Genomic DNA, 13,881 nt, shown 5'->3' on the forward strand with positions numbered 1-13,881 from the left:
GGCAGAAGGAGTCCAGCTCTACGGATAGAGTGTGGCTCACTGGTGTGCCTGCCTGTGCACTTGAGGAGGGCTGAAGTTGGGGAGTGGGAGGCATGCAAAAGCAACACAAGACACTCTCTCAAAGGGCTTTCAAACTAGTTTTGAGACTAAGACTTACTTACAAGGAACGATTAAAAAGTCATTTATTCAATAAACATTTATTGAGTCTCTGCTAGGTGCTAGACACTATTCTAAGTGCTAACGTTATAACAAGGAACAAAACAGACAAAAATGCCCACCTCCACAGAGCTGTTTTTATTGAGGGAGATATATAAGCTTATACATATTTGGTAAAAATACACTGTTAAGTCAAATGGTGCTGGAAAAAATAAAGCAGGTAAGGGACACAGAGTGCTGGGGGGGCTGGGTCTTGAGAAAGGAGTGGGGTGGTGGTTTCGGAAGGCCTCCTTAGTGATAAGGTGTCTTCTGCACAGGGGGAAAAGCCAGCTTTATGAATATCTACAGGAGGAGTTTTTAGGCAAATAGAACCGCAGAGGCAGAATGGTAGAAATAAGGTCAGAAAGGTGTGATTTTAGGGGGGGAGGACAAGTTCTATATGGTCTCTGTATACTGCTTTAAAGGTTTTGTCTTTTACTTTAAATGAGATGGTGAACCACTGGAAGGTTCTAAACAGTGACATGACATGGCCTGGCTTATATTCACTTCAGTTATAATGTTAAGAATATACCAGAAAGGGACAAGGGTGGAAGGAGAGACCAGTTAGGAGGTTATTGCAGTATTCTAGAGAGAGTCTAATGGTGACAGGACAAGGATGGAAACAGTTGGAGATGGTGAGAAATGATAGGATTCTGGATATATTCTAAAGGGCAGAGTCGACAAGACTTGCTGATAGGTTTGATGTTAGATGCAGAGGAAAAGAAAGGGGTTGAAGCTGACTCCAAGGTGTTTGGCTGAGTGGAAGAATAAAGGGAAAAACAATGCAATCAAGTTTCAAAATTTATTTTTCAAATAGTAACATAGGACACCCAGAAAGGGAGAGATTGAGTTCATATACTCATTTAAATTATAAATATAATACCATCAAATTGCAGAAAATGGGAAAAAATTTACTCATATTCCCTACGAGTAACATTACCCTAACATAACCACTCATCACTTTGCTATATTTTCCTCCAATCTTTCTTCATACACAACTTTTTATATGTATCGTTTAAGAACTACCATTCATTCACTCAACAAAAACTTACTGAATGAAACACTATGTACCAGATTCTGTGCCAGGTGCTGTACCTACATTTATAACCAGAGGTAAGTATCGATCAAAGCTCAGAGAGGTCTGGGGTGCCTGGGTGGCTCAGTCAGTTGAGCATCAGACTCTTGATCTTGGCTTGGGTCATGATTTTGGGGTCGTGGGATTAAGCCCTGCCTCGAGCTCCTCGCGCTGGGCATGGAGCCTGCTTAGGATTCTTTCTTTCCCTCTCCCTCTGCCCCTCCCCTCACTTGGGCTCTCTCTCTCTCTCTCTAAAAAAATAACACACACACACAAAAACAAATAAAATAAAATAAAGCTCAGAGAGGTTAAGCAACTGGTGCAAGATCACAGAGTTGCCAAGTGGCAGAGCTGGACTGAACTGGATCTATCTCACTTGAGAGATCCTGCTCTCTCCCACACTCTACCCCCACTTCACTAACTGCTAGTACTCATTAGTTTAAAAACCGTAACTCCTAATCACTTCATTCAAATACTATACCTTTCCAGGCTCAACATAACCTATATAACCTTCCATTTTTAACAGTACCAAAGGAATGTACCACAATTTATTGATATTAGTTTTTCTTTATCATAAAAAACATGACAATGAACCATGTTTGCTAATTTAATAAGCAAAAAAATAACTGTAATCTCATTATTTAAATTTATACTTCCTTGATTACAAGTGACTCTGAATGATGATCCATATGCTTGTATGTGACTTCTGCTTTCTATGCTGTGAGCTATCTGTTCTTGTTTTCTGCTCACTTCTACTAGGATCTTCCATTTTTTTCTTAGCAATTTGTATGTGCTCTTTAAATAATGAAGACTTAACCCCGTGTCATAATTACTGCAAACAATCTTTCAGGTCAGTTGTTTGCATTTGTTTTTCTAAAATAAAACCAGTTTCATATCCTAGCTGATCATCAATACCATACATGACTACCGGAGGAAAAAAAAAAGGATGTGTAAGAAAGAGTTTAGATTAAGTAAAAATCACTTCAAATCCTACCATGCAGGGTTAGCTACTTTTATTGTTTTCTCCTAATCTAATTTTCACTCAACAATAAATTGGGAGCATCTTGTACTCTCAAAAGAATATTGATTACATTATCATTTTTAGTGACTGTTTGGTATTCCATTATAGAGCATTATCATAATTTAGCCAACCCTCTAATTGTAGACATTTCAATTGCCTCCAATTGTTATAATTATTCTTTAGTGAACAATCTTGCCCAACTCATCTTTGCGAGTTTGTCTTATTATCTCACTGAAATACAATGAGTTGAATACAGTTGGACTTGTGTGGGGTATTGGGAAGGTTCTAACTAGTCATCATATTGTCTTGGGAGGGGCGCCTGGGTGGCTCAGTCGTTAAGCATCTGCCTTTGGCTCAGGTCATGATCCCAGGGTCCTGGGATCGAGCCCCACATCGGGCTCCCTGCTCCGCGGGAAGCCTGCTTCTCCCTCTCCCACACTCCCCCTGCTTGTGTTCCCTCTCTCGCTGTGTGTCTCTGTCAAATAAATAAATAAAATCTTAAAAAAAAAAAAATTGTCTTGGGAAAGTCTCACTGGTTATAACACTGCCAATGCACAAAGCTGATGCCTGCTTTTTAAATTTAAGGTCATTTCATTTATTTTTTAAGTTTTTATTCAAATTCCAGTTAGTTAACATGCAGTGTAATATTAGTTTCAGGAATACAATATAGTGATTCAACACTTCCATACAACACCCAGTGCTTACCACAAGTGCTCTCCTTAATGCCCATCACTTATTTCACCCATCCTACTGCCCTGCGCCCCTCCCCCCACCCCGCACTCCCCTCTGGTAACCATCAGTTTGTTCTCTACAGTCTGTTTCTTGGTTTGTCTCTTTCTTTTTTTAATTTTCCCTTTGCTTGTTTGTTTCTTAAAGTCCGCATAAGGCTGAAATCATATAGTATTTGTCTTTCTCTGACTTATTTCACTTAGCATAATACCCTCTAGTTCCGTCATTGCAAATGTCAAGATTTCATTTAAAAAAAATTTTTTTTATTATGTTATGTTAATCATTTTTTGATGGCTGAGTAGTATTACATTGTATATATATACCACATCTTCTTTATCCATTCATCAGTCAATGGACACTTGGGTTGTTTCCAAGATTTGGCTCTTGTAAATTATGCTGCTATAAACATCAGCGTGCATGTATCCCTTTAAATTAGTATTTTTGTATTCTTTAGGTAAATATCTAGTAGTGCAACAGCTGGATTGGAGGGTAGTTCTATTTTTAACCTTTTCAGGAATCTCCATACTGTTTTCCAGAGTGGCTGTACCAGTTTGTATTCCCACCAACAGTGCAAAAGGGTTTCCCTTTCTCCACATCCTTGCAAACACCTTGTGTTTGTTGTGTTGTTTCTTGTGTTGTTGAGTTTAGCCATTTTGACAGGTGTGAGGTGGTAACTCATTGTGGTTTTGATTTGTATTTCTCTGATCAGTGATGTTGAGCATCTTTTCATGTGTCTGTTGGCCATTTGCATGTCTTCTTTGGAAAAATGCCTATTCATGTCTTCTGCCCATTTTTAAATTGGATTATGTCTTCTGAGTGTTGACTTTTACAAGTTCTTTATATATTTTGGATACTAACCTTTTATCAGATATGTCATTTGCAAATATCTTCTCCCACTCCAAAGGTTGCCTTTTAGTTTTGTTGATTGTTTCCCTCGATGTGCAGAAGCTTTTTATTTTGACGAAGTCCCAATAGTTTATTTTTGCTTTTGTTTTCCTTGCCTCTGGAGACATATCTAGAACGAAGTTGCTACAGCCAATGTCAAAGAGGTAACTTACCTGTGTTTTCCTCTAGGATCTTTATGGATTCAGGTCTCACATTTAGGTCTTTCATACATTTCAAATTTCTTTTTTTTCTGGTGTAAGAAAGTGGTCCAGTTTCATTCCTCTACATGTTGCTGTCCAGTTTTCCCAACACCATTTGTCTTTTTCCCATTGGATATTCTTTCCTTCTTTGCCAAAGATTAATTGACCGTATAATTATGAGTTCATTTCTGGGTTTTCTATTCTGTTCCATTGATCTATGTGTCTGTTTTTGTGCCAGTACCATACTGTTTTGATCACTACAGCTTTGTAATATAACTTGAAGTCCAGAATTGTGATGCCTCCACCTTGGTTTTCCTTTTCAAGATTGCTTTGGCTATTCAGGGTCTTTTGTGGTTCCATACAAATTTTAGGTTTGTTCTAGCTCTGTGAAAAAAATGCTGCTGCTATTTTTATAGGGATTGCATTAAATGTGTAGATTGCTTTGGGTAGTGTAGACATTTTCAAAATATTTGTTCTTCCAATCCATGAGTATAGAATGTCTTTCCATTCTTTGTGTCCTCTTCAATTTGTTTCATCAGTGTTTTATAGTTTTCAGAGTACAGGTCTTTCACTTCTTTGGTTAGGTTTAGTCCCAGGTATCTTACTGGTTTTGGTGCAATTGTAAATGGGATTGATTCCTTAATTTCTCTTTCTGCTGCTTCATTACTAGTGTATAGAAATGCAACAGATTTCTGTACATTGATTTTGTATTCTGTGACTTTACTGAATTCGTGTATCGGTTCTAGCAGTTTTCTGGTGGAGTTTTTCAGGCTTTCTATATAGAGTATTATGTCATCTGCAAACAGTGAAAGTTTTGCTTCTTCCTTGCCGATTGGGATGCTCTTTATTTCTTTTTGTTGTCTGATTGCTGTGGCTAGGACTTCCAGTATTATGTTAAATAATAGTTGTGAGAGTGGTCATCCGTGTCTTGTTCCTGACCATAGAAGAAAAGCACTCAGTTTTTCCCCATTTAGGCTATTAGCTGTGGGTTTTTCATAGATGGCCTTTATTATGTAGAGGTATGTTCCTTCTAAACTTACTTTGTTGAGGGTTTTTATCATGATGTTTAATTTTAAGGTCATTTAAAAAGTGTATTATCTTTTATTTTTAGGTAGTCACATCAGATGAGTTTTCTTCTTATCTTTTAAATTTTTGAAACTTACCCTTTGAGGACCTTCCATGTGGAGGTCCTGGGACAGTGGCCCACCCAGACAGGGTACAGAAGTTGTACACCCTTGCCCTCATACCTCGCCCTATGTATCTCTTCCATCTGGCTGTTCCTGGGTTAGAAACTCAAGAGGAATACTGGAGGTCAGTCTAACTCTTGACTGGAGTTAAATATTTCCTACAACATGTGCAATGTGTGGTTCTCTAGCTCTCACCTGATGAGTTCTGCAAGACAGAGAGCCCCACCAGGGGCAGCCAACCTCAAAGCCAGACAAACAGTTCTAGTGTAAAATCTGCTCTATATTATACTGGTGTCACATCCCTAAGTCAAGTGCAAGTGATTTTCATACTATCTAAAATTCTTTGGAGGGGAATTATTCTAACATTTAATCTGTGTCTAAATAAAGGATACATGCACCCCAGTGTGTATGCAAGACAACTCTACAGGTGTGAAGAAAACATTACAATTACATTTAGAAAGAAAGGAAAAGGAAAGGAGTTTATACTTCGAAAGGACCAAGAAGGAAGGAGAAAAATCATCCTTTTTCTGGTGATTTGGTGAATACTCAATTCTATTTTTTTCTACAATTTAAAAATATATCTTACTCTTTCATACGTATGAAATTTATTTTGACTTGATTCAAAGTGACAGACCAACTTCTAATCGTAGTTTAGTAATTGCTAATTTACTAAGCACTTGATTTATTTCCTCCTACTTTATAATGTGATCTGGTGTCCTATTTGATGGAGACTATTTCTATTGACTATTCTGATTCCATTCTTATCTGCATTTCTAGTCTTATGCAATTACCATACTATTTTATTTGTTGCCACTGCATTCGTCTTCTTTTTAGGAATGTTCATTAATATTCTCACTAGTTTATTCTTCCAAAAGAAATTTAGAAATTCAAATAAAATTTAGAAATTCCAAATAAATATCATTGGGAGTTGTATTACTATTGCAACAAAGCTGTATGTTAAAAAAGAATTTACATTTTTATATATGTCATCTTCCAACTAGGAGATATATATTAGATATATACCCCTTTTTATAAATTAAATAAAAAATTAAATATTGCACGTTAAGGTTTTCCTCATATAAGTCATATACAATTCTCCGAGAAGACTATGCCTGAGTATTTTATGGGTTTTGAAGATATGGTGAGGGAATCTTTTTTAACTCTGTAATTTCTGGCATTTGAGGTCAATGTTGAGTGTTTTGTTGCTGCTATTTATGTCATATGTACCTATTTCCTGATACTTTTTATTATAATCCTTTTTCAGGTGATTAATTTATATTTTCTGATAATACATTTTGTCTCTTCCTTCCAAAATTTATACTTTTTATTTCCTCTTCATGACTTACGGCACTGACCAACTACCAAAGCAACTTGAATGCATAAAATGGTAATGATAATTTTTGGTTTTTAAAAACATTATTACTTTTAATAGATTCAAGAGCCAGTCTTTGACCAGCAAACCTTGTGCTGACTTGTGTCCCAAAACAGGTATCACTTACAACTGAAGGCAGCATCCTTCTATTTCTCCATCTAACTTTGCATATTAAGAACGGGCACTAACTTTTAAATCCCTCTTCTCGATATTTTCTACATTTTCTACAGTGTGCTCTGTTTCACACCCATTCCTCAAGAAGCTTCTCAATAAAAGACTCCAATGATTAACATTTCTGGACAATGTAAGTCTCCTCTTGGAGACTTGCAATGTGTGCTCCTACATTAAAGTCTTCAGGATGCTCTACAGTAAAGACACCTGTTCACTTTAACAGAGCATTTCCCAAATGTACTCAATCATGGAATCTCCTTTTTCCAATTATCATCTGTCAGGAATAATTAATGCCTTAATTGAAATCTGGAACTTCTAACTCAGGAATCCTCAGCTACTGGACATTAGCAAGATGTGAATGGATGACAGGAGCACCAAAAATACTGATCCTCTCATCTTTCACTGTGGCTGGATGAGATCATGCAGCTGAAAGTATCTATTCCGGGGCTTCCCAGAAGGAGGCTTAGAGGAGTACAGGATCTGATGGCATACCCCTTGGTCTGCATAGGTGGCAAGCACCACAAATGCCACCAGACACCCACCGCCCCACATTGCCAAGAAGGTGATCTACCACATGGGCTCCCATTGGAGCCATATACCAAATGCACCACTGTCCACCAAGGACAAAGGACCAGGATGCTGCTGGAGAAGTTCATGTTCCAGATGTCCAAGAAGCATAGTGTGTAACCCAAAGTGTGATCAGGGATTGAAAGGACTCATGGCTCTAGGTAGCAGCCCCAAATCTTTATCTTCACATAAATAGTCTACTTCTGGCCCTCTGCAGCTGATGTGCCCTTTTAGTAGCTTGCTATATGGCTCTAACAACACATGTGTGTTATATAAATTAAATCTTCATTATTTTGAAATAAATTGATATGAGAAAGTTCAAATGAATTAAAAAACAATTTGCATTATTACAAATTTTTCTACATTATATTTGTCAATAAAGGATACATTTTTAGATTACATAAATATAATTTCAACTATTATTTTTTAATGGTTGAGAAAAGTGCTTTTACACTTTTGTATGAACAAAGCTTCTCATTGGGGGTAAGCTACCAAAAACTGAAGCATAAAATCTGATATTAAAAAGTATTCTGGGGCGAGACACCTGGCTGGTTCAGTTGGTAGAGCAGGCAACTCTTGATCTCAGGGTCCTGAGTTCAAGTCCCACTTTGGGCGTAGAGCTTACTTTAAAAAAATAAAAATAAAGAAATAAAAAGTATTCTGGGAAGCAGGATAAAGTTCTTCATTAAAAAATTTTAAATATATTTGGAACTTTTCTATATATAAATTCATCACTTACAAATTTCCTAATACTGTTTTATTTTCTTTTAAAAATCATACAGGAAATGCAATGATTTTTTTTCATTAAGCCCCATGTGGATGCCTCAACTATTTTCCAGTTGTTACCCCAGTATGCCATACAAATATTATTTGGAAGTGACAAAGGCTGAGAATCGCTACCCTAAGGTAATCACCTTTCTAAGTCCTTTGAGAATGCACTGCTCATTCTCCCCATCAACTATCTCAGGGATTTAAGGAATATTAGCAATATGTTGCTCCCCATTGCTGTTCACAGTCCCTTACTCCTAGCCCATATTTTTTCCAGGTCCTTTAATTAAGAAAAATTTCAAACATTCAGAAAAATTGAAGACTTGAGGTAGGGGGATGGGTGAAATAGGTGATGAGGATTCAGGAATGTACCTGACATGATGAGCACCAGGTGATGTATGGAAGTGGAGAATCACTATATTGTACACCTGAAACTAATATAACACTATATGTTAACTAACTAGAATTAAAATAAAAACTTAAAAAAAACACAAAAGTTGAAAGCTTAGTACTGTAAACAACTCTGTATCTACCACCTGCATTGAACTATTGCTAATATTTTGCCATTTGTTTGTCCTCTTTCTGTCTGTCCCTAAATAAATAGTAAACATTACAATACTTCGTCTCTACATGCTTCAGCATGCATCTCCTAAAAATAAGGACATTCTCCTACATAACCCCAATATAACTGTGACATTCTTTAAAATTAACAAAAATTCACTAAGATCATCAAATAACTATTCCATTTTCAAATTTCTCCACTGTACCATAATTGTCACTTAGAGTTTTTTCAACCTAAACTCTAATCAAAGTTTGTGTACTGCATTTGGTTTTTGTTTTGGTTTTGGGTTTTTTTTTTTTTTGGTCTCTTCTAAAGTGAAACAGTCCCCCATTCTTCCCTAACCTCCTCTCCTTCCCACCATGAAATTAGCTTGGTAAAGAGACCAGGCAATGCAATGTCTTACAAAATGCCCTACATCCTGGACTTACGTAAGAGCCTCCTTGCTTTATCCTGTTAAAAACTACTACTTCATTAAGTTTCATTCCTTCAGGACATGTCACCTACTACTAACTCCTTCTCATTGCTGTCTTCTACTGATTCTCTGATCACTGTCCTTCAAATTTCACACCCCAACTAATTCATTTTCCAACAACCCATCCTTACAGTCCTATTTTATCATCAACACCCTCTGATTCTCTGTATGAACAGATATCAGAGTGATGCAGCAAAAGCCTAGGAACACCTGGCCAGCAACCCACCATAAGATAAGAGAGAAGCATGGAAAAGACTCCTCATCACAACCTTCAGAAGGGAGCCAATCCTGCCAACATCTTGATGTCAGACTTCTAGCCTCCAGAACTGTTAGACAATAAATTTCTGTTGTTTAAGCCATGCTGTTTATGGCATTTTGTTACAACAACTCTAGCAAATTAATATACTACCAAAGTGATGTACACATTCAATCTAATCTTTATCAAGATTCTAGGGGCACCTGGGTGGCTCAGTCATTAAGCGTCTGCCTTCTGCTCAGGTCCTGATCCCAGGGTCCTGGGATTGAGCCCCGCATTGGGCTCCCTGCTCGGCGGGAAGACCGCTTCTCCCTCTCCCACTCCCCCTGCTTATGTTCCCTCTCTCGCTGTGTCTCTCTCCATCAAATAATAAATAAAATCTTAAAATATATATATATATTCCAGTGGTGTTTTTTTGCAGAAACAAAACCCATCCTAAAATTCATATGGAATCTCAAAGGACCCAACAATCTTGAAAAAGAAGAACAAAGTTAAAGGACTCACACTTCCTGATTTCAAAACTTACTACAAAGTTATAGTAATCAAAACACTGTGGTACTGGCATAAAGACAGACATATAGACCAATGGAATAAAATGGAAAGCACAGAAATAAACCCTCACGTATGGTAAACTGATTTTTGACAAGGGTGCCAAGAAAACTGAATGCAGAAGGACAGTCTTTTCAATAAATAGTACTGGGAAACCTGGCTATCCATATACGAGAGAGTGAAGTTGGATCCTTATCTTGCACCATACACAAAAATTAACTCAAAAGGAATCAAAGACCTGAATATAAGAGCTCAAACTATGAAACCTTTAGAAGAAAACAGGGGAAAATCTTCATCATATCAGATTTGGCAATAGATATGATCCCAAAGTCATAGGCAACAACCAAAAAAAATTCATAAACTGGATATCATCAAAGTTAAAACTTTTGTGAATCAAAGTTGCTATTAAGAGAGTGAAAAAGACAACCCACAGAACGGGAGAAAATGTTTGGAAAGCATATATCTGATAAGGGATTAACATTCAGACTGTATAAAGTACCCTTATAAATAAACAACTAAAACAAACAACCCAATTTAAAAATATGCAAAAAAGTTGAATAGATATTTCTCAAAAGAAGTTATACAAATGGCTCATAAGTGCATGAAAGGATGCTCAATATCACCAGTCATTAGATAAATGCAAATCAAAACCACAATGAGATACCATTTTATACCCATGAGAAAGGCTATTATCATAAAAATGAAAAATAACAAGTATTGGTGAGGATGTGGAAAAATTGGAACCCTCGTGTATTACTGCTGGGAATGTAAAATGGTACAGCCACTGTGGAAAACAGTATGGAAGTTCCTCAAAAAATTGAAAATCAAATTACCATATGACCCAGCAATTCTACTTCCGGGTATACACCCAAAAGAATTGAAAGCAGTGACTCGAGCAGAACCTTGTATCCCAATATTCATAGTGGCATTATTCACAATCGCTCAAAGGTAGAAACAACCTGAATGTCCACTGACAGATGGATGTATAAACAAAATGTGTTTTTACACACACACACACACACACACACACACACACACACACACACACACAGTGGAATATTACTCAGCCTTAAAAAGGAAGGAAATTCTGACATGCTATGACATGGATGAATCTTAAAAGGCATTAAACCAAGTGAAATAAGCCAGATCCAGAAGGACAAATATGATTCCACTTCCATGAAGTACTCAGAATGGTCAAACTCATAGAGACATAAAGTAGAGTGGTGGTTACCAGGAGCTGGGAAGAATTGGAAGTTATTATCTGATGGGGAGTTTCTGTTTGGGACGATGAAAAGTTCTGGGAATAGATGGTAGTGATGGTTGCAAAGCACTGTGCATGCACTTAATGCCACTGAACTATGCACTTGAAAATGGTTAAAACGGCTTAAAAAAAAGTTATAAGAATGAAAGTTATTAACCCCTCTAATGAAATTGTTCTAAAATTGACAGTGGTGGGGCACCTGGGTGGCTCAGTCAGTTAAGCATCCAACTCTTGGTTTCAGCTCAGGTCATGATCTCAGGGTCGAGGTTGAGCCCCAAGTCGGCTCCACACTGGATGTGGAGGCTGCTTAAGATTTTCTCTCCCTCTCCTTCTGCCCCTCCCCCTGCTTGTGCGTGTGTGTGTGTGTGTGTGTGTGTGTGTGTGCTCGCGCATATGTGTGCTTTCTCTCTCTCTCTCAAAAAAAAAAAATAAAATAAAATAAAATAAAATAAAATAGTCGGGATAGCTACATACACCTATGAAGACTAAAAACCACTGGATGCACACTTCAAAAAAAATGAACTGTATGCATGTGAATTGTATATCAATAAAGCTGTTATAAAAAAGAAGAGAGGGATATTATAATTCTTAGAGAAGATAATTATGGAAGGAAACATATCCCTTATTCTAATGAGTAGTGTGTATGTCTTTAAAAAAACAACAAAAAGTTATTGAAAAATGAAAAATAAAAATATGCCAATTGCTTCAGAAGAATGCCAATAATACATTTTATGTATGAAGGCAATCTATTTTATTTTTTCCTTCCCAATCTGTATACCTTTTATTTTTCTTTTCTAGTTGTCTTAATCTGGGCTGCAGAACAAAATACCACAGACAGGGTGGCTTATAAACAACAGAAATGTATTTCTCACAGTTCCAGGAGCAGGAAGTCTGAGATCAGTTGGCCCACACAGTCTGGTGACGAATGCTCTCCTCCAGGTTACACACTTCTCATTGTATCCTCATGTGGTGGAAGGGGCTAGAGGGCTCCTAGGGTATCTTGTATAAGAGCACTAATCCCATTCATGAGGGCTCCACCCTCATGACCTAGTCATTCCCAAAGGCCCCCACCTACTAATACCATCACCTTTGGGGGGTGGGATTTCAACATATGAATGCGGGGGGCAAACATTCAGAGCATAGCACTAGCACATACAGTGCCATGTTGAAAAGAAGTGGTGAGAGGGGACACTCGCCCTGTTCCTGATCTTCGTGGGAAAGCCTTGAGTTTCTCACTATTAAGTATGTTAGTTGTATGTTTTTGTAGATATTCTTTATCAAGTGGAAGAAATTTCCCTCTATTCCTAGTATACTGAGAGGTTTTTTTAAAAGATTTATTTGTTTATTTTAGAGAGCACAAGAGAGAGCGAATGGGGGGAGGGGCAGAGGGAGAGGCTCTTCAAGCAGACTCCCCGCTGAGCACAGAGTCCGACTTGGGGCTTGATCCCACGACCCATGAGATCATGACCTGAGCCAAAACCAAGAGTGGAACGCTTAACCGACTGAGTCACCCAGGCGCCCCGAGAGTTTTTTTTATCATAAATAGGTGTCAGATTTTTTCAAACACTATTTCTACACCTATTAACATGATCATGTGATTTTTCTTTCTTGGCCTATTGATGTGATGAATTACATTAATTGATTTTCGAATACTAAACTGGCCTTGCATACCTGGGTAATGGTGTATAATTCTCTTTGCACACTGTTGAATTCAATTTGCTAATATTTTGTTGAGGTTTTTGCATATATGTTCATCAGAGGTCTGTAGTTTTTTCTCTTATAATGTCTTGGCCTGGTTTTGATATTAAGGTAATGCTGGCCTCATAGAAAGAGGTAGGAAGTATTTCCTCTGCTTCTAGTCTCTGAAAGAGATTGTAAGAATTGATATAAATTCTTCCTTAAATGTTTGGTAGAACAAACGAGTGAACACAATCTAGGCCTGGTACTTTTTGTTTTGGAAAGTTGTTATTGATTCAGATATAGGCCCTTTTAGATTATCTATTTCTTCTTGGGTGAGTTTTGGCACCTTGTGTCTTTCAGGGAACTGATCCATGTCATCTAAATTATTAAATTTGTGGGCATGGAACTGTTTATATTATCCTTTTATTATCTTTTTAACTTCCATGGGATCTGTTGTAATGTCCCCCCTTTCACCTCCGATCTTAGTAATTTGTATTTTTCTCTCCTTTTTAATTAGCCCTGCTGAAGATTTACTGATTTTATTGATCTTTTCAAAGAACAAGGTTTTGGTTTTGTTGATTTTCTCTACCGATATCCTGTTTTTTATTTCATTGATTTCTGCTTTAATTATTATTTCTTTTCTTCTTCTTACTTTGGATTTAATATGCTGTTCTTTTTCTAGTTTCCTCAGAAACTTAGACGATTGACTTTAGATCTTTCTTCTTTTCTAATATATACATTCAATGCTACATATTTCTCTCTCAGCACTGCTTTCATTGCATCTCTGGTAAGTGTGTATTCTGATAAACTGTGGATTTATTTTCATGTAGTTCAAAATACTTTAAAATTTCTCTTCATATTTCTTCTTTGAACCATGCATTATTTAGAAGTTATGTTTAATCTCCACATATTTGGGAGATCTTCCAGTTAT

At 37.1% G+C, this 13,881-nt stretch overlaps 1 protein-coding gene across 5 annotated transcripts in view; it reads right to left on the reverse strand.

The window, feature by feature from the left end:
- The window catches only part of EFCAB2 (EF-hand calcium binding domain 2), a 115,707-nt gene that overhangs the window by 59,155 nt on the left and 42,671 nt on the right, over positions 1–13,881 (reverse strand). The gene's annotated exons all lie outside the window — the stretch shown is intronic.

This window comes from Phoca vitulina, unplaced genomic scaffold (genome assembly GCF_004348235.1).
Source record: "Phoca vitulina isolate PV1807 unplaced genomic scaffold, GSC_HSeal_1.0 scaffold54, whole genome shotgun sequence".
NCBI classification, from domain to species: domain Eukaryota; kingdom Metazoa; phylum Chordata; class Mammalia; order Carnivora; family Phocidae; genus Phoca; species Phoca vitulina.